Source organism: Cololabis saira, chromosome 14, assembly GCF_033807715.1.
Source record: "Cololabis saira isolate AMF1-May2022 chromosome 14, fColSai1.1, whole genome shotgun sequence".
In the NCBI taxonomy this organism is placed as follows: domain Eukaryota; kingdom Metazoa; phylum Chordata; class Actinopteri; order Beloniformes; family Belonidae; genus Cololabis; species Cololabis saira.
Window position 1 is genome coordinate 25455922 of NC_084600.1, and position 13215 is coordinate 25469136.

Here is a 13215-nt window from a genome sequence, read left to right on the forward strand (position 1 = left end):
TGAAACAGTACAACTCACAATAAATGTTTACTCATATTTATAAACTTCTATTAACTTATATAAATATATATTTACATGGTAAAATAAAACAGCAATAACAACAATAACAATTGTAACTGTAACATTAAGATGTAGAAAGGCATGTAATTACTCATATTTATATTTACAATTCTAATATTTTATACTAATATTTTACAATAAGATGCAGAAAGGCACGTAATTACTAATATTTAGATAAAAATTGTTTAAAAAAAATCAGCCATAACAATGACAATAGTCTCAAAAGGATGTAGATCCATCCATCCATCCATCCATCCATCCATCCATCCATCCATCCATCCATCCATCCATCCATCCATCCATCCATCCATCCATCCATCCATCCATCCATCTTCTTCCGCTTATCCGTTCCGGGGTCGCGGGGGCAGCAGCCTCAACAGGGATGCCCAGACTTCCTTCACCCCAGACACTCCCTCCGCTTCTTCCGAGGGGAGTCCGAGACGTTACGAGGCCAGCCGAAAGACATAGTCTCTCCAGCGTGTCCTGGGTCTTCCCCGGGGTCTCCTCCCGGTGGGACATGCCTGGAACACCTCCCTGGGGAGGTGTCCAGGAGGCATCCGGTACAGATGCCCGAGCCACCTCAGCTGACTCCTCTCAATGTGAAGGAGCAGCGGCTCGACTCCGAGCTCCTCCCGGGTGACCGAACTCCTCACCCTATCTCTAAGGGAGCGTCCAGCCACCCTGCGGAGGAAACTCATCTCGGCCGCTTGTATCCGCGATCTTGTCCTTTCGGTCACTACCCAAAGTTCATGGCCATAGGTGAGGGTAGGTGCGTAGATTGACCGGTAAATCGAGAGCTTCGCCTTTCGACTCAGCTCCTTCTTCACCACGACGGTCCGGTACATCGCCCGCATAACTGCGGACGCTACGCTCCGTCAATCTCACGCTCCATCGTTCCCTCACTCGTGAACAAGATCCCGAGATACTTGAACTCCTCCACCTGAGGCAGGACTTCTCCACCCACCCGGAGAAGGCACGCCACCCTTTCCCGATGGAGAACCATGGCCTCGGTTTTGGAGGTGCTGATTCTCATCCCTGCCGCGTCGCACTCGGCCTCAAACCGCCCCAGCACATGCTGAAGGTCCTGGTCCGATGAAGCCAACAGGACAACATCATCCGCAAAGAGCAGAGATGAAATCCTGAGGTTCCCAAACCGGCCCATGGCTGCGCCTAGAAATCCTGTCCATAAAAATTATGAACAGGACCGGTGACAAAGGGCAGCCCTGCCGGAGTCCAACATGCACCGGGAACAAGTCTGATCTACTGCCGGCAATGTGAACCAAAGTACCGCTCCGATCATACAGAAACCGGACAGCCCTTAATAGAGGGCCCCGGACCCCATACTCACTGAGCACCCCCCACAGAATGGCACTAGGGACACGGTCAAATACCTTCTCCAGATCCACAAAACACATGTAGACTGGTTGGGCAAATTCCCATGAACCCTCGAACACCCTGCGGAGGGTGTAGAGCTGGTCCAGTGTTCCACGACCGGGACGAAAACCGCATTGTTCCTCCTGGATCCGAGGTTCAACTATCGGCCGTAATCTCCTCTCCAGTACCCTGGCGTAGACTTTCCCGGGGAGGCTGAGAAGTGTGATCCCCCTATAGTTGGAACACAGCTCCGGTCCCCCTTTTTAAAAAGAGGGACCACCACCCCGGTTTGCCACTCCAGTGGTACTGTCCCCTTCCTCCATGCAATGTCGCAGAGGCGTGTCAACCAAGACAGCCCTACGACATCCAGAGACTTGAGGTACTCAGGGCGGATCCCATCCACCCCCGGTGCCCTGCCACTGAGGACCTTACGAACTACCTCAGTGACCAAAGCTTTTTTTTAAAGCTGCTAAACCCAAACAGAAAAACTTAAAACAGCAAAAAAGTTACCACCTACTAAATTAAACACAACTAATAAACTTTTAAGAAGCAGGAGGGTCCTTGTTTTGTGTTTTTTTTACGTTTTCTATAGCCCTTTTTCTCCAATACAGCCCTCCATTCATCATATGATTGTGTCTCTGTTTCTCCACGGTACAAGTTGCCGAAATACTGCCTGTGTGATGGCGTTTTTTGGCTTTTTTTTGCACTTGCCGCAAATAATCACATCCGTCTTTCTTGTATATTTCTTTTTTCCTTGGGCTGTGTGATCTTTTTCCTGTTTCCTACGTCCGCTTTGATCGTATGCTTGTGCTTGGGTGGATGGTGACGATAAAGTATGTATTGTGAGCATTCAGGTGCAGCCGTCATCTGTGAGGATGCAGCCACTGACGGGACAACGTAGCCAGGTGGCAGTTGTGACAGGAAGGGCAACTGTGGATGGGGCTGTGGAGTTGGGAAGATGGCTTGGGGTTGTGGCCTCCCTTTCAGTTTTGCTTCCCCAGCAGTATTCGGTGACAATATAAATTGATGAGGCGGAAGTAAACTGGCTGAAAACAGGGAGGGGCCTTTCTGTACCGCTGTAGGTAGTTTTTCTGGCCAGCCATGGGTGGGTCTGGAGCTGAGATGCCCTGGAGCAGAATTTTTTGATCCTGCCCCCTGCTGCGCCTGCTGTACCTATGTAAAATAAATATATAAAAAGATTTGTACTTTCTTTTCAAGGCTGTAATTACCTTGAAAATGCAGGTAAATGTGAGGTAAAGTGAAATCTCTGTAAAACTGTCAGCAGCAATAAAGGTGAAAGATGACACTTGATCGTTTTTATTGTAAATCCATTGTTTTGGTGCAAAATTGTAGAGATTCTGTCATTGTTCAAATCCTTCTGTACTGAACTGTATATGAAGTATGCTGAGGTACTCACCATTGTGTGAGTGTGGCAGCGTTTACTTCGGGGAGTTGGATGGTGGTCTCATTCGTCACCGTTTGTCATCAGACATTCCTGTATGTGCTTGTATAAATGAGCCACCATTGTGAACCGGGACACCTTTTTCCCATGACAGCGCACAGCATTTGGGTAGAGGGCACAGAGTCTCAGGAAAACGGCCTCCACCACCCTGTTACAGTCAGGGCACTGAGCTGGATTGTGGGCCCCGATGAAGGTTTGAAAAATACAATCCGATACATACTATCATGTACATACTATCATATTTGCATACTGTCAGTAACTCTAAGTTCAGGCTTCCATCTGCCCTTCTCCTAAAACTCCACAAGATTCAAAAATAAAATTAAAATAAATTGCAATACTTGTACAGTTGGAACATAAGTCACACAGACACATACATGTGTAACTGTCAGGGCTCCAGACTGCGACCAAATGCTCGCATTTTGCGACCAAAATTTGAGTATGTGCGACTGAATTTCATGTCCACTCGCACACGTGCAACCAGTAAATTTGCCAGTTTTTTTTTTTTTTACACTTTAAACGTGGAAGGGGTGCGTCAATTAACCCCCATATTTGCAGGCCAATGAGTGTGAAAGGGAATGAGTTGGGGGATCTATTTATGTATTTTGTTTAATTTCACCAGCTCAAAGCAGGTATTACGTCCGGACAACATTTAATGCGACACAACGCGCTGCACCGCGCACATAAAGTTAGAAGAAAGAGACGGCGGATATGTTTGGTTTTAGTAACATCATGCTCAGGCAGTCTGCAATGGCCCAGACGGGAGACACATGTAGCTCAGTGCTTTACTTTTATTTTTAATCCACTCTATATTCTTCTGGTTGTTCTCCGATATGTTCCCCTAAAGCCTGAATTATGGTTCCGCCTTAAATCGACGCAGAGCCGCCGCCGTAGCCTACGGCGTAGGCTCTGCGTTGTAACGCGGAACCATAAATCAGCCTTCACCCGGTACATAGATAGGTTTCTCTAAACATCTGTCCCCGCTACAGTTTTAACTAAAAGAAAATGTGCTCCAATACAGCAGGTCTCATAATTTTATTTTGAACACTGCCAAAACTCTAACTTAAAACGTAACTAGAACTTAAAATTTGCTTGACACAAATGAAAGTTAAATTTTAACACGTGGGAAAAACACCTAACCTTTTAAGTGATGTTTGTTATCAGTGTAATGGCATTTTTAGGTTAGAAATAAGAATATTTCTTGGTAAGATCCTTAGTTATTTGAGTGAAGGCAGTGAATTTGGTCAACTGGTGTAAGTTCAGGGTTTTAGTAAAGACACAAGTAGGGAAATGTTATTGGCCAGTACCCCCAATATTTGTACATTTGTTAAGTACTGTGTTTAACAGTTACATTCATGGCTGAAAGGTTACTAAGCACTTTGTTACCAAGCACTTTTTTATCATGTGAATGTATGTTTTTTTTATATATATAATGACAGCAATGGTGCTGTCAGTTTACTTTATGTTGCGGCATCTTTAAAAGTGCACAATAAAATGTAACACTGCATTTGAAACAGCACATTGTGGTAATTCATTAATCTATTATGAAATACGTATTACTAATACACTGAAATGTAGTAGAAATGTAAAAATGTGGTTAGCGTGTCGATAAACGATGTGCGCTCCTAAAATTTCTGATTGTGCCCCTAAAAATTTTCAGTTAGGGGCTACTGTGCTCCTAGTGAAAAAAGTTAGTCTGGAGCCCTGAACTGTGTTTGTTTATTAGCAAATACAAATTTAAGACTGTACTATGGGTTATCTCATGCTAAACAGTGGCGGAATGCCTGCAAGTACTATCATGATTTCCCCATGGGATGTAGAATTGAAGTTTATTCACATTCTACGATATACACTGTATTTAATTATTAATGCTATTGTTGTTCATATTAAAAACAGGGATTGAAAATATCTTGGTTTTCTGACAAGAGGTTGTAAAGATTTATTGCCAATTTGGAGGAAAACTTCTTTATGTTTTGTTAGATTGATCTACAAAGCCAAATCATGCTCATCTGATTTACTCTTATATCTTATTTTCAATCTTTATAATTTGCCAAATTTTTTTCATAAAAAGTTGATGATCTTCTTTTCTTTTTTTGCACTGCATTGTGTTGTTTATCCGTATGTAACTTACATTGAGAGAAGGATTTAGCATCCCTCCCAAAACAACCTTTACGGGTAACATCTCCATTATTAGCATGTTCGTAACAAAGCTACGGCACAGATCTTTCGACAAAAAAATTGTGTTCGTCCGTTTATTAGTACTTACCCTCTGAAATGTCTGGAAAATATGTGGGGGGGAGGCAATTTGCTGTAGCCAGAAAAATCTTCAGGCTTATTTTTCTCAACAGTGTAAAGCAGGAAAAATGTCCCCAGCGTTATATGCACCTCAGCAGCGTAAGCGGAGCCGGTGCTCATTCCTGATTGGTCAATTTCTGGATGTCGGTGGGACATCCAGAAATTGACTGAGCCCTGATTGGTCGGAGCTATTAATTCTTGGTTAATTCTTGGATAGATGCAGGGAAGTGATTGGCTGTCAGAACCAAGAATAACCAAGAATAACCTAGATTTACAAGTGGCAATAAGGGCTTGGTTGTGGATGACCCAGGTTCAAGCCAAGGAATGGCGAAATGTTGTGTTTGTTCTGTAAGTCAATTTCGATGAAGGCGTCTGCAAAATAAAAGTAGTAGTAAAGATCTTTCATATTTTACCATAATATGGTAACATATATTATTTACATTAAAGTAAAAACATATATGTGGCAGGGTGGAGGAGGTGCAGCCACTCAGGCTGATGGGACACAGGTGTGGGCCGTCAACCTCTCCTCCCTGCCAGCCTTGATAAGGCGGGGCTGAACAGCAGCAAGGGTTGGTGTCAGACTGAAGCGGTGAAGCTGTTGGAGAGGCTGCTGAAGCACGTGTGACCTGGGTGTGGTAAATAAAAGGGTTCTGCACTAAACTCCGTGTCCTCTCTATCCTGTCGGTCGGGCCCCGTAGCACTCGCCGTGCTACACTGGTGCCCAACGTGGGGCCCGACGGGATGGAGAAGGGAGGCACGGAGCAGGCCCTGGACGCACTCGCCCATGCCATGGCGGACCTAGCAGCCATGCTTCAGGGCCAGGGAGAGCAGCTCGCGATGCTGGAAGCGCTTGTGGCCGCGGAGCGACCGACACCTGCGCCACGCTTGAGGTTGGCCGCAGCAGCGCGGGAGGGGCTGGCGGCGCCGCAGCTGAGAGGCCGGGAGGCAGAAGCTGCGGGCCGCCAAGCGACGGCTCCCGAGACGGTGGGACCCCCGGAGCGGTCCACCCCGGCACCACGCCTGAGGTTCGCCGCGGCAGCGCTGGCGGGGCTGCAGCCGACCGGCCGGGAGGCAGTGGCTGCAGGTCGCCAGGCGGAGGCGGAGTCAGAGGGGGCTGCGGGGGTGGAGGCGGACCGGCAGCCGGAGCAGGGCTGCGTCAACGAGGAGGCGGTCCTGGACGCACCAGTTTCGGGGCAGTGCGGCGTGACGGAGGAGGCGGTCCTGGATCCGGACCAGCGGCCGGCACGGGGCCGCGTCATGAAGGAGGGGGTGGTCCTGGACGCACCGTCTGGCCCGGGGCCACTATCGGCCCGGTCCCGAGAGCGGCGTTCTCTGCGGTCGGCCCGGTGCCGAGGACAGCCCCCCGACCGTTCCCGCTGGTCGGCCCGACGCCGAGGACGGCCCCCTGACCGTTCCCGCTGGTCGGCCGGACGCCGGAGGCGGCCTCGCGACGGGTCCGGCCTGGAAGGCCCGGGGCGCAGTCGGCGGTTCCGGGATTCCTCTCCCGCTCTGAGGGGGCGGGGGGGGGGGGGGGGGGGGGGTAGTAGGCTATCCAGGCTATTGTGGGTTTATCATTTGCCTTTTTATATCTTTCCAAGTGTAAAGTGCATATCAATGGAATATAGGGGAGAAATGCTGTGTGTAGCCGGGAGAAGAGCGCCAGGGGATACTGTGTACACACTTTGGTAAAATGCTTTTAGCGTTTGCTTAGTTTTAGGGTTCTGTATCAGAGATGTTTTAAATCCTTTTTAAAATTCGTGAATAAAGTAGTCAGTATCTAATGTTTACATCAGAGGTAAAATAAGAAGTAAGCAAGAAGTACTTCAATACGCTATGAAGAGTTTAACTAAGATGAATGTGTACTTAATAACAAAACCCTAATTTCTGCTGTATTTTCATCAAAACAACAAAACAAACAAACAACAAAATTACCAACTCAGTTCAGCCAATATGCAGTCCAAGCAGTCCAGGGATAATTGTGAACAAGTACAAATCTGACAAACCCATTTTGCCTTTCTGACTGAATAACGACAGCTCACTGATTGTTACAGAAAGAAGTGAGTCGAGAAGGGATTGCCCTGTTATATTAGAAACAGCGACCTCCAAATAGACATATGTGACCATCCGTACCTATCATTACCATCATTATTAAAGTTTTGCTAAAAGTATTCCACCTGAAAGCGACATTTACTGCATTATGAAGAAGGTTCTAGAGCATCTAGTGTCCTGCAAACACTGGGGGCTTCTTTAACTTTATGTGGATTTGTGCTTACAGCCACGCAAAAGTGTCCCCCTAAATGCCCCAAAGTCAAGAGGGATTTAAAAAAATATTTCTTCATGCATTTGAGTATGTATGAGTATGAACAATGACTCAAAACCAATTTTTTTCCAAATATATTAACATGATCGCCAAAAACGAAATCCAAAGTAAACTAATTCATTGTTTCTTTTTATCTCTTGTAAAGATGTTAACACAGCATGCAGATATCCATCACACACATCAACTGAAATAGTCTCAGTAGGAACAAAACATTGTAAATGCTGAATTTTCATAAAATGTATAGTATAATTGTGGCAGGGTGGAGGAGCTGCAGCCACTCAGGTTGATTGGGGCACAGGTGGCCCCAATCAACCTCTCCACCCTGCCAGCCTTGATAAGGCATGGCTGCACAGCAGAAAGGGTCTCTCGTCTGCTGTGAAGGAGCTGAAGCACGTGTGTCCCGGGTGTTTAGAAATAAAGGAGTTCCTGCATTGAAACCTGTGTCCTCTGTCCAGTCGGTCGGCCCCCGTAGCACTCGCCGTGCTACACTGGCGCCCAACGTGGGGCCCGACAGGATGGAGGCGCTGGCACTGGAACTGGCAGACCTGGCGGCCCTGATCCGGAGCCAGGCGGAGCGGCAGACTGCAGCCCTGGAGACGCTGGCAGCGCAGCAGCCGGCAGGGTGGGGTCGCCCGCCTACTCTGCTCACAGAGGACCGCCCCTTCACCTTCAGCTACCCGGACGTGCGGCGAGGGGCGCTGGACTGTCCAGCGCGTTCCTCGGAGGACGACCCCTTCTCTTTCACGTGCCCGTACGTGAGGCGAGCGGCGCGGGACCGTCTGGGGAGGCGCTCGGCGGTCCAGGAGGTGGTCCTGGAGGTGCCGGTCCAGGAGGCGGTCCTGGAGGAGGCGGTCCTGGAGGAGGCGGTCCTGGAGGAGGCGGTCCTGGAGGCGGCGATCGCGGAGGTCACGGAGGCGGTCCTGGAGGCGCCGATCGCGGAGGTCACGGAGGCGGTCCTGGAGGCGCCGATCGCGGAGGTCACGGAGGCGGTCCTGGAGGCGCCGATCGCAGAGGTCACGGAGGCGGTCCTGGAGGCGCCGATCCTGGAGGCGGAGGTCACGGAGGTGGTCCTGGATGTGCAAGCTCCAGAGGCGGACCAGTGGCTGGAGCAGTGCTGTGTCGGGGAGGGGGAGGTCCTGGACACACCACGGCCCCGGATGCCGTCTGGCCCGAGGCCACCCTGGGCCCAGTCCCGAGAGCGGCGTTCTTGGCGGTCGGCCCGTCGCCGAGGACGACCTCCCAACCGGTTTCTGTGGTCGGCCCGTCGCCGAGGACGACCTCCCGACCGGTTTCTGTGGTCGGCCCGTCGCCGAGGAAGACCTCCCAACCGGTCTCTGTGGTCGGCCCGTCGCCGAGGGCGACCTCCCGACCGGCCTCGTCAGCCGGCCGAACCGGGAAGGCCCGGAGGTGCAGTCTGCGGTTCCTGGCTTCCTCTCCCGCTCCGAGGGGGGCGGGGGGAGTTGGCTCGGCCGGATGGTCCCCGGCCTGAGGTTGGCGATGGGGGTGTGTGGCAGGGTGGAGGAGCTGCAGCCACTCAGGTTGATTGGGGCACAGGTGGCCCCAATCAACCTCTCCACCCTGCCAGCCTTGATAAGGCATGGCTGCACAGCAGAAAGGGTCTCTCGTCTGCTGTGAAGGAGCTGAAGCACGTGTGTCCCGGGTGTTTAGAAATAAAGGAGTTCCTGCATTGAAACCTGTGTCCTCTGTCCTGTCGGTCGGCCCCCGTAGCACTCGCCGTGCTACAATAATATTTCAAAATCTACAAAAAATGTATAAAGCTGAATGAAAATTGTAAGATTGGATTGATCATATTAATTTAGAATGTCAGATTAAAAAAAATTTTTTTATCACCTGCTGCATATCATTAATATGCAAATATATGCAACTTTAAGGTTTTGCCTAATCTGGTATTTACCATTTATATACACACACACACATATATATATATATACAGTGTATGTATGTATGTATATATATATATATATATATATATATATATATATATATATATACACATACACAGTGTATATATTATATTTTATTTTTATATATATATGTATATATATATAAAAAAGAACAGGTCACATGAGATCTAAAATCACCAACGTTAGACAATTGCATAAATTCCCTATGAATTTTTTCCTTTATTTCAGCTGTGGTGTGATGATCTGTTCATACTGCATTTTACAACTACACACTCCCTCTTAATATATTTTCTTAGAGGAAAGCCCACCAAAACATTGTCACACTAAATAACGACTTACTCCAAAAACTACAAAAGTACGCATGCACATAAACTTTCAGATGAATTTGTGCATAAACTTGTTCATGGACATAATTCCTCAGTACATCCCAACTGACATACTGTAGAATTAACTGTAACACTTTGTGTCCTCCCGTTAATAACTGCCAATGAGTGTAAATACGTCACATGATTTCACCATTTGTCCAAATAATAATGGCAGAAAAGATAGAAACGTAAAAAAAGAAGTATATCACACAATGTGAAGCTAATGTATTCATATGGGAAGTGGAATAAGTCCTCTAATGTGCTGAAAGAAAATATCAACTCAGTGGGAGTGTATGACTAAAATGGTAAACACAGCAGGATCAATACATCCCTGAAACAAAAAAAGAATGGTCTAACATCAAAGTCGGTGTAAAAAGAAACATTGCTGCACATCAGTGGAGTGTTTCAGACACAGGAGCAGATCCAGTGACGTTGGTGCTAAAGCCACATGAGAGGAAGCCAATGTCACCATCCAAGAAACTAGCTTTCTGGCATCTTGCCAGCAGCACATGTGGGGGATTTGGATATTACTTGAAAGTGCATTAAATAAACAACATTATTTAGATATTGTTTATTCATATCAATTAGAACAGACCAAACTTAATGACATCTTAGATTTGTATAGGGAAGTGACTTTTCAGTGCAAATTCCATTATTACTGTAGTGTTTAATGGAACCTGTTTAATGTTACCTGTTCAGTAACAGTGTAGGAAAATCTTATATGGGTGCCATCCAGATTAGTCTATCTCATGCAGCCAGTCCAACCTGTCAGCCAGCTCCTACTGAATGTTGCCAGGGACCAAAGCGTGGTGAGGACTTGTAATGTAACTGGTGTGGCGCAACTTCTGCCAGTCTCCTGTCATCTTAGTGTATAGCGCAGAGATCCATTAGGATAATTCTTGGTAGAACTGATGAGACGGTCGTCATCCTGGACCAGCAGGTCAATATGGTCCCTGAACAAATGCTCCTTCCAAACTCTATAGGCAATGTCTTCAAGTTGTGCCAAAGCAGGAACACATTTAATTGTGTGAAGAACTAATGTCATATGACTTGTTTTAATTAATACGATTTTGGTGAATGAGCTGGCATATGCTGGCATATACCAAATAGTAAGGCTCAACGATTTTTGAAAATAATCTAATTGCGATTTTTTTCCTCAATATTGCGATTGCGATTTAATATGCGATTATTTTTTCAAGGTCCTGTTCTCATGTATTTTTCAACTACACAAGCAATAAATCAGTCTGTTTTATAATAAACAATGCCAGATTTATTTAAAGCACAGATTACAACAATAAAGAAAACAAATCTGTGGCTTTACCTCTTTAACACGTCTGTACACACGAGTGTTATGGGTCGTTCTCTCTGAACCCAATCGCACGACACCAAACCGGGTTAAATTTTAGCCAAAACGAGGCATAGTTTAATAGAAAAACAGAAAAACTCCCACAGGGAGCAAAAAAAAAACCTCCTCACAGGGAACTCAGAACTTCTTCATAAATAACTAAAAAATCACAGAGAGAAAAAAAACCCACCAGCAAACTACCAAACAAACCAACAAAACTCACAGAGTTAACAAAACGAACCAGCAATGAACAACTGGCAGCCCCGCTGTTTAAGCTCTCCTCCTAATGAGCTGTCGGGCTGCAGGTGTGGTTTAAGGCTGATTTATGGTTCCACTTTACACCAACGCAGAGCCTACGCCGTAAGGTACGCGGTACGCGCAACGTACGGGCGCGTCGCCACGTAATCTACGGCGTACCCTACGGCGTACCCTACGGCGTAGGCTCTGCGTCGATTTAACGCGGAACCATAAATCTGGCTTCACAGCGCGACTCAACTGTCTGGCGGCGCACGCCCGGCTCGTGCTCGGCGCCGCGCAAAGCTCCTCGCCAACTCCGCGCTCATATATTTAATACATTTATAAAGCCCATATATTTATAAAGCCCTGCCTGGTCGAGCCCTAACACTGAGGCCATGGTAGATAGGTTACAGGCGGACACGCGGCACTGTTGACTTTTTTTCGCTGCCGGCAACGTGACCAGATCACGTGACTGGTCAAATCGCAGCCTTTGCGATTAGAAAATCTTGTTTTATCACATCGCGATATTATCGCAAATGCAATTAATCGTTCAGTCCTACCAAATAGGTTATTGGTTTGTTTTGCATGAGTTAATCTCTTGACTCATGCCAGTGTATGGTTCATTTGTCCCGCATAGTCGAGCCATGATTGTTGACACTCATTCACACACGTAAGCAGATGTCCATCCAAGAGATTAATACGTACTTGCTGTCCTGCAACATCAGTGGCGCTACTCAAGCTCTACTCTCTTGTTTCCTGGTTGCCATATCATTGTTTCACCTCAATGGGTACAACTTTCTTGTCAAGTCTGACAATCTAGGGCAGGGGTGTCACACCTGATTCAAATTAATGGTTGTCACCAGTTTGTCATCAAAGTCTGGACAGTTCTGTTGATGACAGCTCCTTGTATCACGGTGTGCTGAAGCAGGGAAACATCTAAAACATGCAGGACATTCAGGACTGGAGTCTGACACATGTGCTCTAGGGTAATTAGTTTTTTGTATCTTTACCTCTCCCCAGAAGACCTTGCTGCCAACTGGAGTCTGCTCGTGGGATTTTCTGCCACCACTGCATTCCCTGAGGATTGCCACAGCAGTAGCCTGTCCCTGACCTGTCCCTCTGTCACTGCTTCATCTGTCTTGCCACTGGATTAACTGTTTTAATACTAAGTATATGCAAAACAGGTGTAAATAAACTAACTTTCCTTTCACCTGCCAGTATCCAGTTCATTGCTGGGACCAGCATGTATCTCTTCTCAAACCTTAACATCTTCTCTATGAGAATGATATTCCATTTAATTTCGTGTGCAATGAAAGTCTGTGCACTTTGGAACCAATCACTTATTTATGTGAGTTAACATCTTCATGTGACATACACAGAGAAAAGGTATCAGTTTACTTCGGATTTAGGTTGTGGCAATCATTTTTATCACTTATGGGGAGAAATTGGGTTATATATGGTCTCGCTTCATCATTGGATTGGAGATCAAAAGTGCTTAAATGCATGGATATTGTTTTTTACTCCCTCTTGACGGCAGGGAATTTATGGGAATATATTTTGTTGAATAAAAGAGTTTCACCACTTTACAGCTCAGCACTGTCAAATGATAGAATGACTGTGGAACACACATTCTAACACCATGTCAAAAGATTTTGTAGCGATAAGTGCAAATGACACAAAATTGATTTTACTGCATCCTGACGTGTATGGAACATGGCGTAAGTAACATTTGCATGCATACTGTATGCACTGTTAGTACAAGAGGCTCCAGGACCATCTCCATGGAATGATTCGGCTCTGGAGTTCTCGCCACTGGTACAGAGCTGCTCAACAAT

At 46.7% G+C, this 13215-nt stretch overlaps 1 protein-coding gene across 4 annotated transcripts in view; it reads right to left on the reverse strand.

The window, feature by feature from the left end:
• Nucleotides 1–13215, reverse strand: part of ntm (neurotrimin) — a 290781-nt gene that overhangs the window by 56085 nt on the left and 221481 nt on the right. The gene's annotated exons all lie outside the window — the stretch shown is intronic.